A 13931-nucleotide genomic window follows, 5' to 3' on the forward strand; every position below is an offset into this window, starting at 1 on the left:
TTCTCCTGAAAGGTCTTCAGGTGCACTTGGTACAAGAATCACTGTATAAATTATGCATTATTCCCTGAATCCCTCTTCCTGATCAGTCTCTGCCATGAAAGACCCTTTCTGTAAATATTTCAATTTCCTCTCTGGCCTATTGCTGTCACCCTGTTTTTTTCTATAATAGACACACAAAGCCTATTCCTTCCTGAAAGAGATGAAACCACAGATACTTACATGCATATTTTTTTAAATTCAGTTTTATTGAGAAATAGTCACATACCATATAATCATCCATGGTGTACAATCAACTGTTCACACTACCATCTTATAGTTGTGCATTCATCGCCCCAATCTATTTTTGAACATTTTCCTTACACCAGAAAGAATCAGAATAAGAATAAAAAAAAAAATAACCCAGGTCACCCCCCCACATCCTACCCTATTTTTCATTTAGGTGTTCTCCCCTTTCTTTTACTCATCCATCCATACACTGATAAAGTGAGTGCGATCCACAGGGTTTTCACAATCACACTGTCACCGCTTGTAAGCTACATTATTATACAATCGTCTTCAAGAGTCAAGGCAACTGGGTTGGAGTTTGGTAGTTTCAGGTATTTACTTCTAGCTATTCCAATACATTAAAACCTAAAAAGTGTTATCTATATAGTGCGTAAGAATGTCCCTCAGAGTGACCTCTTGACTCCACTTGAAATCTCTCAGCTACTGAAGGTTTATTTTGTTTCATTTCTCATCCCCCTTTTGGTCAAGATGTTCTCAGTTCCACGATGCTGGGTCCAGATTCATCCCCAGGAGTCAAATCCTGCATTGCCAGGGAGATTTACACCCCTGCGAGTCAGGTCCCATGTAGGGGGGAGGGCAGTGAGGTCAGCGGCCAAGGTGGCTTAGCTAGAGAGAGAGGGCCACATCTGAGCAACAAAGAGGCACTCAGGGGGAGACTCTTAGGCACAACTACAAGCAGGTTTAGCCTCTCCTTGCAGTAACAACCTTCATAGGGGCCAGCTCCAGGACAGAGGGCTCAACACATCAAGCTGTCAGTTCCCAGTGTTTGTGAGAACATCAGCAACAATCCAGGTGAGGAAGTCCAAAACCTCTACATCCCCTTCCCACTCTTCAGAGGGGCCCTGAATATATATGTTTATTCTCTATCCAAATTACTTGAGGATGTGTTGCTATTTCATTCTAATCTGTACAGACCTACCATAGCTCACTTCCTATTCAAAGTTCCACTAACATGCATATTTTAATGATGTGTCTCCATTCTGAAAGTTTCCAAATACCTGAAGTAGTTTCTATTTATATATCATTGTCCCTTCTTTTTTTCTTTATTAGAGACCTTTGGGGTTTACAGAACAATCAAGAACAAAATACAGGATTCTCATACACTACCCCCCCAAGAACACCTTCCATTGTTGGGAAAAACTTGTTACAATTGATGACAGCACATTTTATTAATTGTACTATTAACCAAAGACCATGGTTTAGCTTAGGGCCCACTGTACATATAGTATAGTTCCATGGATTTTTAAAGATGTTTTATTAATAAAAAGTTTTATTCTGTTGCCATGTATACAGTCTAACATTTCCCCTTTTAATCACATTCAGATATGTATTCCATTGATGTTAATTATGTTCACCATGTTGTGCTACTGTCAGCACTCATCTATTACCAAAACATTTCCTTCATTCCAAATAGGAACCCTGTACATTTTAAGCCTTAACATCCCATTCCTATCCCCACCTTGTCCCTTGGTAATGTGTATTCTATATTCTCACTCTATTATTTTGCTTCCTCTAATTGCTTCTTATCAGTAAGAACTTACAATATGTGTCCTTTTCTGTCTGGCTTACTTCACTCAACATGGTGTCTTCAGGGTTCATCAATGCTGTCACATGTATCAGACCTCATTCCTCTCTATGGCTGAATAATATCCCCTTGTATGTATATGCCATGTTTTATTTATCCATTTGTGCCAGTTTGGACATATTATGTCCCCCACAAAAGTCATGCTCTTTTAACCCAATCTTGGTGGATGGAACCTCTTGACTGAGTGTTTCCATGGAGAAATGAGTCACCCAAATGTGGGTGATAACTTCTATTAAATTATTTCCATGGAGATGTGTCCCCACCCATTTGGGGAATGGAACAAATATGCAAAATCAGATCAAAAAGATTACTTCGTTAGATGTAGAACCCAGGGCCTTGCATGCCAGGGAATTTTAGAGAGATCACAATTACATCAAAAGACATCTGATTATAACAGTCTCCAGGTGGGCACTGGAAAAGGGATTTTGCAGCACATTCTCTTTCAGATGGTTCCCAGGGCACCATGTGAGAAGAGAGGGAAGATATCCAAAGACAGGGCAGGATCAGCAGAGGGTAACAGGAGACTGCCTCCTGCTGGGCTGAGGATATCCCTCACATATATGGACCTTGTGCTGTACCCCTCCACTAGGAGTGTAGTGGGTCTGGAAACCTTGGAAAGCCTGGGATAAAAATCAATAGAAGAGGACGTTTTCTAATAGGAAAACACAAGGAGGTAAACATGGACATGGTAGCAATAACCTACTTGTAAATACCAATCAATAGTTGTGAGATCTGTTTTCTCCTAATGAATTCTTACTGTTAAATGCACATGCACATAATAAACTATAGTAGAGTTATGATATCTTTTTTTAAGCTATAGGCCCCAGAGAGGTGGTCCTTGGTGTAGGGTCATTTTTATAGTCATAGCTGAGCGTCCCACTCCCCCTGGGCTCTTACAGACCTCTCGTTGTCCATGAGGATAAGGCTTCTACCCCTCAGCTTGGCTCGTTGCCATCCTCCAGCGCACTCTGGAGAACTTCTCTGAGTGACTTCTTCTCCCGCTCTTGCCTGTGCCTTCCAACAGAGAAGTATATGAGGGGGTTCATGCTGCTGTTCACAACAGACAGGAGAAGGCAGATGGGCGCAAGAATCTGGCACTCAGGGAGAAAGTCTGAATGCGTACTACATGTCAGTAAGCTTACACCCAGAGGGAGGCCAAAAATCAGGAACGTCAGGACGGTGAGAAAGACAATCAGGTGGAGCTTGGTGGACTGTCTGCGCCAGGAGCAGCAGTGGACACGGATGAGGAGAATCAGGCTGGACACACAAAGCACCAGAAATGCAAAGGGAACAATCACATAACAGACAACATACATCACACCACATGGTAAATCCTCAAAGTATTCACACGAAAGTGCCAAGATCCCTAAAAAAAATGACTGGCCCCAAATCAGGGAACAGACGATGGTGGAGAGGTGTGCGGGGCAGCGGCATCTGTACCAGATTGGGAAGAGCACGGAGAGGCAGCACTGGGAGCTGATGGCTGTCATGAGACTCAGGTCCACCAGCCAGGAGGTGATGGTGAGTCCTACCATGAGTGACTCATAAATAGGTGGATGGTGATGTAAAAGAGACATTGTTAACCACACAACTACACCTAACAGGAAGATGAAGTCATTGCTTGCTAAGTTGAGGATGTAGACAGAGAAGGGGTTCCTCTTGATGATGAAGCCAAGCAACCAGATGACAATTCCATTCGCCACTAACCCACACAGGCTAATTAACACAGTGACCAAAAACATGATGTTTTAAAAAATGAGAAAGGAATGGTTAGTGTCTTCATTCATTACTTGGATCTGATTGCCAGGGTGTCATTTCTGGGCTCTGCTGGGCTCTGCTGCGGAGGTCACCCCTGGGAAGGCAGGCAGATGGGGATGAGCAGGGACCTCTGAGGTCTGGGATAATCCTGTTCACCCAGCAGACTCGTGCTTCAGACCCTCCCACAGAGACTAACACCAAGGGCAAAAGTGTGTGATCCTAAAGAGAGACACACCTGCCTCCCTCTTTCAGCCTAAGGACTCTTCTCACCACACCAGGATGTTAGAACGTGTGCGTGAGTATTTTTCTTGATCCTAAGGGACAGTCTCTCCCCTGAAAACTCTTGGAGAAACTCTAGATTCACACATCCCTTCCAGAACCAGCCAATAGGGCATGCATAAGATGCAGGTCTCTCTAATGTACCTAAAGGACCACAGAGGGATAACTACTAAGCTTTGCATTTGAAATTTTCTTCAACTCTTCTCTCCTTTCACCCTTGACTTCTTTTCCCTGAATGTATTTTTTAAATTTATAATTCAGTGGAAAAATCATAAAAAAGAATATTTAAATAAAAATGAATAATAATAAAATCACATAAACCTAACACATCAGAAATTAATTTACAGAAATGTATTTACTTGTTTGCTTTTTAAGTTACTACATACAGAATACTCAAGGGGTGTGTGGGTTCACATTCAGTGATATTTTCCAGCACATAGCTCACTTACACCCACTCATGTGTACACACACACGTCTTTTGAATAAGTTGAAAAATATTAGAAGCATGTCATAGAAAAGATTGAGCAATATCATTGCTTTACTCAATACTTTAGATCAGTGTGAAGGCATAAAGCAGTTCTTTATTTTTCCCTTTTTATTACCAGTCATTTGCTGCATCTTCATTCCATTGAACTGATACACTTTTAAGTAATCTATTAATTGACAATCTATTCATAGACATTTAATTTGATTTTGTGTTTTATTATTTAAAAACCTGTTGCATGCTTAGAGACTATTTTGTATTCATTATTTTTCCTATAGGATAGCTGTGGGTGAGCATTTGTACTTTCTGTTATTTTCTTTACTGACAAATTGCATTTCCAGATTTCAGGCCCATATTTTAAGTACTCAGGTTGTGACTGCGCAAATGTACTGCAGCATTTGTTGTGTTATTTGCACTGGGATACATTTACGTGATGCTGAGAAAGTACCATGCTGTCCCCCCAAACTCCTATTTGTGCTTGAATCATCACCTGAGCTATCACCTCCCTTAGGGAAATTTCCCTGTCCCACTGCTTTCCATAACACACAGTGGATTTCCCATGAAAATTGTACTTTATGTGACTTTCTATCTATTCCATGCTAATCCCTTTAATGGCAGCACTGACTGTGAACAAAGAGATAGTTATTAACAAATATTTACCAAACAAATATGTTCTGAAGTATGTTCTCTTCATTTTAATTGTAATTATAATTTTATTTTGGAATGTTTATAATTGTCAGTAAATTTTAAATTGTATGCTTCAAATTTTGTACTATTATTCTGTATCATATCAAATAAATAATCTGTTTAATCTATTTGATGTATTTAACACTCATTAATTCAAATTTAGAAATTAATATCCAAAGTTATCTCAAAGAATGCCTAAGTATTGAAATTTACACCCACCTTTTGTCTCTCTTACAATTAATTAATATCCAGAAGTAGAAAAATATAAAAATATCATTCACCACTGACATAAAAAGAATAATAGTGAAACTAGAAGAAATAGAAATTTAGAGTTATTGTAAAGCAGTGCCGTCAAAATAAAAGAAAGTAAAGCAACTTACCCAGGTATATGGAGTAGTCCAAAGACACTTCCTGTGAGAAACTATCTTGTCAAGCATAGAGGGATATATTTTATCTTCCTGAGAATCTTTCCACTAAGACCCACTATAAAACTTTGAGGTCAAACAATATTTATCCTGTTGAAGAGACAATGATTGGAATATCAGTGATTCATGAATTTGGTTAAGTGGAAGGAAAATAAACCATCACCAATTAGGTTATATAAGAGACATCTTTTTTTTTTTTTTTTTTTTTTTCTTCCGTGCCTGGAGCAGTTGAATGGGAAGTGCATGATTTCTCCCACTTCTACCCTCTTCTTGCCCTAGCTCCACCTGAACCGAAAGCTATTTTCCTATAACTGGACAGATGATATAAAGTCAAGAAAACAGTTGGAAAGCAGGATTCTACAAATGATCTATTGTCAAATCAGTGTCATTAGAATTAGAGATCTTAGCCTGTATCAGTTTTCGCTATAACTCCTAGGTACAGGAAACCACAAAACACAGGCATGGCCTGGAGAAATGCAGCTCCCCGGAGCCTCCTCACAGCATTCAGATGCATGCTGGCCCAGATTTAACACGGAAGGTCTCTAAGTGATGGATGATGAGTGAGGTCCATCAGCTACTCAACTAGCGCATCTCCATTTTATACCTCAGCAGCTACGGAGCTGGTCATGACATTTTCTATGCCCTCAAATCCATCAGCTTCAGATTTGCTTACCAGAACCATCTAGGTAGACCAGGTGTATCCTGCTGAAAGCATCCCAAATGTAAGAGCCCTTCTTTATATCTGCTCCTGTAAATACCATTAAGGGGTCTGATGAGCATGTTTACAAGGGAACTTGCCTGGGTTCCCCTCCCTCTTTTTACTCTCCCCCCCTTCCCTCCCTCTCTTTCTCCCATTGTGCTATTTTACTATTTAATATAAGATATATGGCGTTCAGTACTTTCAATGTAACTAGACAGATCAACACATTTTCACAAAAATGTACACACTCATAGAAACATACCCACATCAAGAAACACACCAGTAGCAATGTCACTGGAGCCCCCTTTGCACTGCATTTCAGAAATTACTCCTCCAAAAGGTAGCTAGTTTCCTGATTTTCAATATAATACATTGTTGTTGCTAGTTTTTGAACTTGCTAAAATCAGGATCGTACATGATAAACTCTTTCATGTCTGGCTTCTTTCACTTGGTAATATATTGTAGTTTGTATCATTGATTTATTCTCATAGCTTCATAGTTCTCCATTGCATGAATACTTCAAAATTTGTCTATCTTACTGTTGATGGGAATTTTCAACTTTGTCTATTAAAAGTAGTAAAGCTATGAGCATTCATGTACCTGGACTGAGGGACATATTACAGGTCTCTGTTGGGTGTAAATGCTGTTTTATAGTCTTTACAAATATCAGGATTTTATATTACAAATATACCAGCAAATTGTATTACAAAATATTTAGACCAGTTTATATTCTCTCCAGCAGTGTACAAAAGTTTCAGAAAAAATTCAGAAAAGATTTTCTTTCAGTCAATATCCATTTGTATTTACATGCATATTTACCATTTCCAGTGCTCTTTATTTGTTCCTGCTATTCTATATTTCCATCTGGAATAATTTTCCAAACACCTGAACTGTCTTTAATATTTGGCCTAATGCAGGACTATTAGCAAAAAATTATACCAGTATTTGTTTTTATGAAAAACATATTACTTTACCTCTATTTTAAAGATATTTCATAGAATTTTAACTTGACAATTATTTACTTTCAGCTTCTTATCCATGTTGTGTCTTTGTCTTCTGGCTTCCACTGTTTCCCTTGAGCAGCCTATTCTCAGTCTTATGTTGCTTCTTGGATGGGGTACACTATGTACTTTTTAATCCGACTGCTTTTATGATTTTATGTTTGTCTTTGTCTTTCAGAAATTTGACAATAACATGGGCAAGTGTGATTTCTTTGTAATTATCCTGCTTTGGGTTCACTGAGATTCTTGAATTTTTTTGTTGAGGTCTTGCTGAACTTCTGGAAAATTGTCAATCATTATCTCTTCACATACAGGTTTCCTCCAATTATAAGTCTGTTTAGACCTAAGGAGTTCCATGAAGCTCTTAAGCTCCTTTCCACTTTTAATAGATTTTTTTTCTATGTTTGGGTTTCATATTTTCTATGTATATTATTTTTCTAGAACATAAATCCTGTCTTCTTTTAATTCCAATCCCTTATTAATCTCATCTAGCAAATTCTTAATTTTTAGATGTTGAGTTTTTTAGTTATAGCATGTCTATTTAGTACTTTTCACTTTTAAATCTATTTTATCCATTTTTACTCTATTTTCATAGAGGTATAAAATATAAAATGAGATATACAAAGTGTACAACCTTTGAGGGTATATATCAGTATCTTCATTACATATAATATATATGTTTATGGTGCACATTACAGATATAATTTGATGCAGTGTGTATATAAAGATAATGAGCTCTCTCTATATAATAACCATAGACACATATATATACATAAATATGTATATATACACACACACATCCACACAGATATATATGGTTAATCTCTGTAACCATCACACAGATGAATATAGAAATAATTGCTTCAACAAGATGTTTCTATTGCTCCCCTTTCCATGTGTTACCTTACAATGACAACTATTTTTATGATTTCTATCACAATGGATTAAAATTGCTTTGCTTGAAAGTCATATAAGTTATATAATAGAGTGTGTAACTTTAGCATCTTTTGCTCAAAATAATCCTTGTGGATTTCTCTCTTTTAGCATATATTCATAATTATTTCTTAATTACTGATCTGCAATATTCTGTGGTATAAGGATAATACAATTTGTTTATCCATTTCTCTGTTGCTCTGAGCTTATGCCTTGATAAATAAAGCTGCTATTAGTATATTTTATATGTGTTTTGGTGGACTTGTATACTTCTTTCTGGTTACTCTTGATGTTGTCTTGTCTCCACTTGCACCTGAATACCTGTGATGCCATGTGCACACATCGTATTTCAGATCTGGTAAGCAATAGCTTTTGTCTTACAATGATGTTACCTGCACCAGTGAGGATTGTTGCTTTCTCAGCCAGGCACTTTAGGCACCAGCAAGCACTAATCCTATTGTTCAATTTCAGTGACTGACATTTCCAGAAAATCCAAATGACTTCAGCCTGGCTTGCCATGTAATGGGGAGCCAGTTTACCTTTTCAGTTTTACTCTTGGGTTGCAACACTTCAAGATCGCAGCACAGTGTCCTTGGGATTTTCCAGGGCCTCTACACTTGCCAGGACTTAGTTTCCAACACATGTCCCAGTAGGTCATTTATTGGATTGTAAAACCGCCCAGTGGAAATGTAGCTCCATATGCCAAGCTCCTTTCTCTCTGTTCAGTCTTATGTTGGAACTTGGCCTGGTAATTCCTCAGTATTTTTCAATGATTTAATCATGGACTTAAACCTATTTTCAGTCATTTGGTTAGTTCTTAAAGTCCTCGCAGGAATGGTTGTACTCAACTAATTAGTGAGCCATTATTGAACGCAAGTGTCTTTACTTTTTCAGTTTCAGTACTTGGTCTACTGCATAGCAGTCTCTTTCAGTTCTAAACAATTTTATAGACTTTTGGAATGCAGCTGAAAATACAATTTTCTAAAAGCAGGTTTAAATGAGGATGAAAAAATTGGCCTGCCCTGTTTCACCCAGAAATATCCACTACGATCAATACATTTCCTTACTCTTTCCAATATATGTGTCCTATGACATGCTTCTATAATCATTCTATACATAAAGTCACAATGATTTATGTGGAGACTGAAATATTCTCAATCAAGATGAAAGCCACAGTGCTTCAATATTTTAATAATTGTCTATCTTTGCAGACTCCTGAAATTAGGGAACACATTAGGGAAAAGTAAGTGGAGTTGCCTTATTTTATTTTTTGTGTATTTCTAGTTCTGAAATCAAAGCTATCCATGAAGTGACAGAGAGTGTCCTTGCTGAGTACTGACAGCCAAGTAGATAGGGCTCAACACCCTGCAGGCTCACAATCATCTGTCCCAATACGAGTGGACTGACTCTAAAGGTATGAGTCATATTCATGTATAAAAACACAACACAAATGGGTCTGTAATCATCATGCAGAGGGAAGCACTGCACAGTATGAAATAGAGAGCAGGATGGAAACTCACTGCTTAATTCTGAATGATCTGAAGCACAGCAGTTATCCATCCTTGGTCACCAGATTTCTCAGAATCTTTCAATATTTATCCTGCTTTTGTTGTCTTCATTAGATTGATAATGCAGTCAGCGGATCCAATTATGTGGTAAAGATTAATGCTTTTGAGATAGACATCCCTGTGGTAGGTTGCGCTCTGCCCCTGGAGCCAGACAATACTTAAGTTTTGATAAGAGATCGTTTTATTGGAACTAAAACATGTCAGAAGTGATGCTCTTGGTTGCCTTTCCTCATTGTGACTTCCCTGTATGAATGACATCTTTTAAACAGGTGGAGTAATACATTGAGCTGGCTTATCATCCATCCTGGCAAATATGAATTCTACCCCATTTTTCTAGTGTACTGTTTTCTTCTCTTATGACCAAATATGTCTGGTTTTAAGATGTGACTTTCAAGGATCCATACCATTTTCTTAAATTCCAAGAATTGTGTTTTATTTTTCTTTTGGGGAAGTTACCTAACGGAAGCTCAAACAGAACAGCCTTTCCTTCCTTACTTGACAATTAAGCATCATTTACTGGAGGTTTGAGAAACCAAAGAAGAAAAAAAGGCATAGAGCAGTGTGTTTAAGAGAGTGTGGGCATGTGGAGTCCCCCATTGTCCCCTCAGGGGTTCTTGGTGCCCCTGCCTTGTCTCCTGAGTGTCCCTATCCCATTCTCCAGGGGGACAAGCAAAGCCAGCTCATCCTGCTCCCCTTGGCACTGGAGGCAGTGACAATGGGGAAGCAGATAGAAAAGACATCACTTCTCTCAGGCAAAGGCTGGCACAATAAGGAAGAGATGCTAAGAATATCCAAGGAGGAGAAAATGGGTAAAAGTCAAATAATATAAAATATATGCATTTCTTCTCACCTGTCTCTTTTCTCCAATGCTGGGGCTTTCCAAAGGTTTTTGGAGGAGTTGGGGAGCCTCGTTGGCTACCACAGTCCTCCGATCTTCTCCGTATCTGCCACCTCACTGTGGTTTCCTAAAGTTCTGCTGCAGTCCAACTGTGCCTGCAGGCTCCCAGATCTGGATGTACAGCTGGTCCAGGGGCTCCTTAATGGACTTGATATCCTTTCATCACATCCGTCTTACTCAAACGAGACCTTCAGAGCCTGTTAAGTGCTGCTGCTGCTGGTGTTTTATAGAATCAATCTCAGCAGAATGTGTTTATCCCAGTATACCCTAATTGCAGATACCACAGAACTTTTGTGATGCACTCAGGCAGAAAAGTCTTCATTTATATCTAAACCATCATTTGAGTATATTATTTACAAATATATTTGACGCTACTATCAATGTATTCAAATATATCAATATATTAATATAATTTAAAATTATTTGAATATAGCATTAATAAAAATGCAAGAGCAGCCACCCAACAATCTCCATTATTTTCTTTGTCAATGGAAGTCATCAGTTCATCAGGATTATCAGAGTGGAAGCCAGTGTCCTTACAATGCCTTGTGTCCTATAGAAGCTGTGCCTGACCCTCACCACTCATATACTCCTGGACTGCTCTCCTGGTTTGCTGTTTCACCCTCATTGCCCTCCTGGCTGACAACAAAACTCTAGGGTCTACCCTGCTACAGGCCATCGCATTTTCTCTTCCTTCCAGCTGGAAAGGTTTTCCGAGGACTTTTCAGGTCATGAACTATTTCACTCTGTTTAGTCTTACTCATAAGCCAAACATTCGGGGAAGATTTATGTTCCCCCAACACTCCCTTTCTCCTTCCACTGCTTCCTTTCTCCACCAGAAGTTTTCACCATCTGCTATAACACCCTTCACCTCTGTGATTTTATCTGACTCTCACTACTCACTCCAGGAAGGAAGAATTTCAATCTGATTTCTTAACTGACCAACTATGCTCGTACAGAGAACTGGTACACCTGGGAGGGCCCAGATCAGCATCTAAGGAAAGTAATAAGCACATTCCATTTGGAATCACTGATTACCCTGCAGTTCTAATTTTACATATGATATCTTTTTCAGAAAACATCTTCCTTCATTCTGTTTCTATTAATTTAGTGGTTGGGGAAAATGAATAAATATGAATAGTCATTGCAAAATCACACATTCTAACAACTACAGAAGAGAATAATTAAATTTTCCAATTGTAATCATTCTGTCTGCCATGGAAGGATGTTCAGGTGTGATAAAACATTTTAAGCCCTATCTGGTTTTGTCAGTAAGTTTACTCTCCTTAAACCCAGACCAGAGCGTGACAGAGAGAAATCCATGTTCCTCATCTTCCTTCCCTGGTCACAAATCGTGCCTCATGTTTGACACAAAAACCAGCAAGACCAGCTCTGCAGCTCTTCTATCACTGGTCCCCCCATCAGGGAAATCAAACATTAGGGCTGATTTCCACTGGGAAAGGGGGCACAGGGTGTAGAGTTGCTTAGAACACCCAGGATCAAGAACTGTGGACATAGGAATACCATTGCCTGTTACCACCAAAAATTTTAGGTCCAGGTTTCACAAAGTCTTGTCAGTGAAAGGAAAACATCTGGATGAACCCCTTGCAGGGGGCTTCAATCTCAGGCCTTGTGGGAACAAATCCTGGTCCTGGGTGCCAAGGTGAGAGATGAGCTGACGTAACCCCTTTAGAGCCCCTGGTTCATCTGAGGCTCTGCATTGCTGTATGTGGTGATGCGGGAGTTTTAACAGCAAAAGCAAAATACTCATTCTCTTGGGCCATTAAAATATTACAGGAGCACTGCCATGAGGTGTTTAGGATGGAGGAAGTCCAGGTACTCACCCCAACCTTATCTTGGTGCTTAGTGCTATTAGAAAGGCCCATTAGCTCCCAGCACACAGGTCCCCGCATTTCTCAATGTCTTCTCCCAGGGCCTCTCCAGTACTTCAGTCATCTGTGATTTCTCCTAAAGGAAAGTTCTCTAACACCGATTTTACTGCATGCTCCCCCTGACCTGCCCTGACCTGGAATGAGTCTGGAAAAATAAAAAAGGAGAAAGAAAACACAAGGCAGGAGCTGATGCCTTTTCTTTCTCAAACTGAGGTGAGTGTATTTGGAAGATTATTCAAATTGGTTCACTGAACCCAATTGTTTCACTGAAAACTACATCATAAATGCAATTCCATATCCCTACAGTTGCAGTTTCACATCATTCTTAAATGCCAGAAATGTGCTTCAGTAAAATTGATATGTACTATAACACATTTATGACTATTCAGCACTTCTGAGCTGCAGACTTTATGAAGAATCTTGTGTTGCAAATTTGTTACAAACATAGTTGCAAAATGTTAGATGGTATCCATAGAGCATATTTATAGAAGTTTTCTACAGGATATGAATATTTCTAAAGGTTTTCATTTGTATTTTTGAATTGTCCTTCAGAAAGATTCAACCGATGGTGTGTGAGAATGTACAAAAACATCTGAGATGATGCCGTATTGGAAAATGGTAATGGTCTTCTCTAAAATTTCTCATTTTAATAAACAGGCTCTTAGATATAATCATATTTTGTTTTCATTTTTTTCTTTTTTCAATGAAAACTTTTATTTTAAATTGATTATAGAATCACATGCAACTGTTAGAGTCCAAAGTGATTTGAGGTACCCTTTTCTCAGTTTCCCCCCAATAGGAACATCTTGAAAAAAGATAGCATCCTACCACAACCAGGGTATGGACAGTGATGCAAAGTGAGTGCACAACATTCCATCAACACAGAATCCCCTCACACTGCCCTTTTCAAGCTACACCCACTTCATGCTTAACCTCTGGCACCCATGAATCTTTACTCCAATTCTACAATTTGTCATTTTAAGCATGTCATATAAACATAATCACATACTATGCAACCATTTAGGATTGACTTTTTAACCTCCGGAGATTCATGCGTGTATCAATAGTTCATGCCTTCTCATTGCTGAGCAGTATGCCATGGCATGGACAGTCCACAGCTCGTTAAAGCGTTCAACCAATAGAGGGATCTGGATTGCTTTCAATTTGTGCGTATTAAGAACCAACCGGATATAAACATTCATGTTCAGGTTTCTGTGAACATAAATTTTCATTAATCTGCATAAATGCTCAGAAGAACAATTGTGGGTCACTTGGTAAGTGTATGATTAGGATTATTTTGTTTGTTTGTTTGTTTGTTTTTTTAAAGAACCACCAAACTGTTTTCCAGAGTGGTTGTAGCATTTTACATCACCACTAACAATGTATTAGTGATCTAATGATTCTGCATCCTCATCAGCATTTGGGGTTGTCACTAT

General features: G+C 38.8%; 1 long non-coding RNA gene across 1 annotated transcript in view; it reads left to right on the forward strand.

Annotated features, from left to right (window-relative positions):
- The window catches only part of LOC119536452, a 55917-nt gene that overhangs the window by 12580 nt on the left and 29406 nt on the right, over nt 1–13931 (forward strand). The window contains exons 2-3 of the long non-coding RNA XR_005217396.1: nt 12537–12708; nt 13048–13113. This is a non-coding gene — a long non-coding RNA (uncharacterized LOC119536452). The remainder of the gene's footprint in view (nt 1–12536; nt 12709–13047; nt 13114–13931) is intronic.

Source organism: Choloepus didactylus, chromosome 6 (assembly GCF_015220235.1).
Source record: "Choloepus didactylus isolate mChoDid1 chromosome 6, mChoDid1.pri, whole genome shotgun sequence".
Taxonomy (NCBI): Eukaryota; Metazoa; Chordata; class Mammalia; order Pilosa; family Megalonychidae; genus Choloepus; species Choloepus didactylus.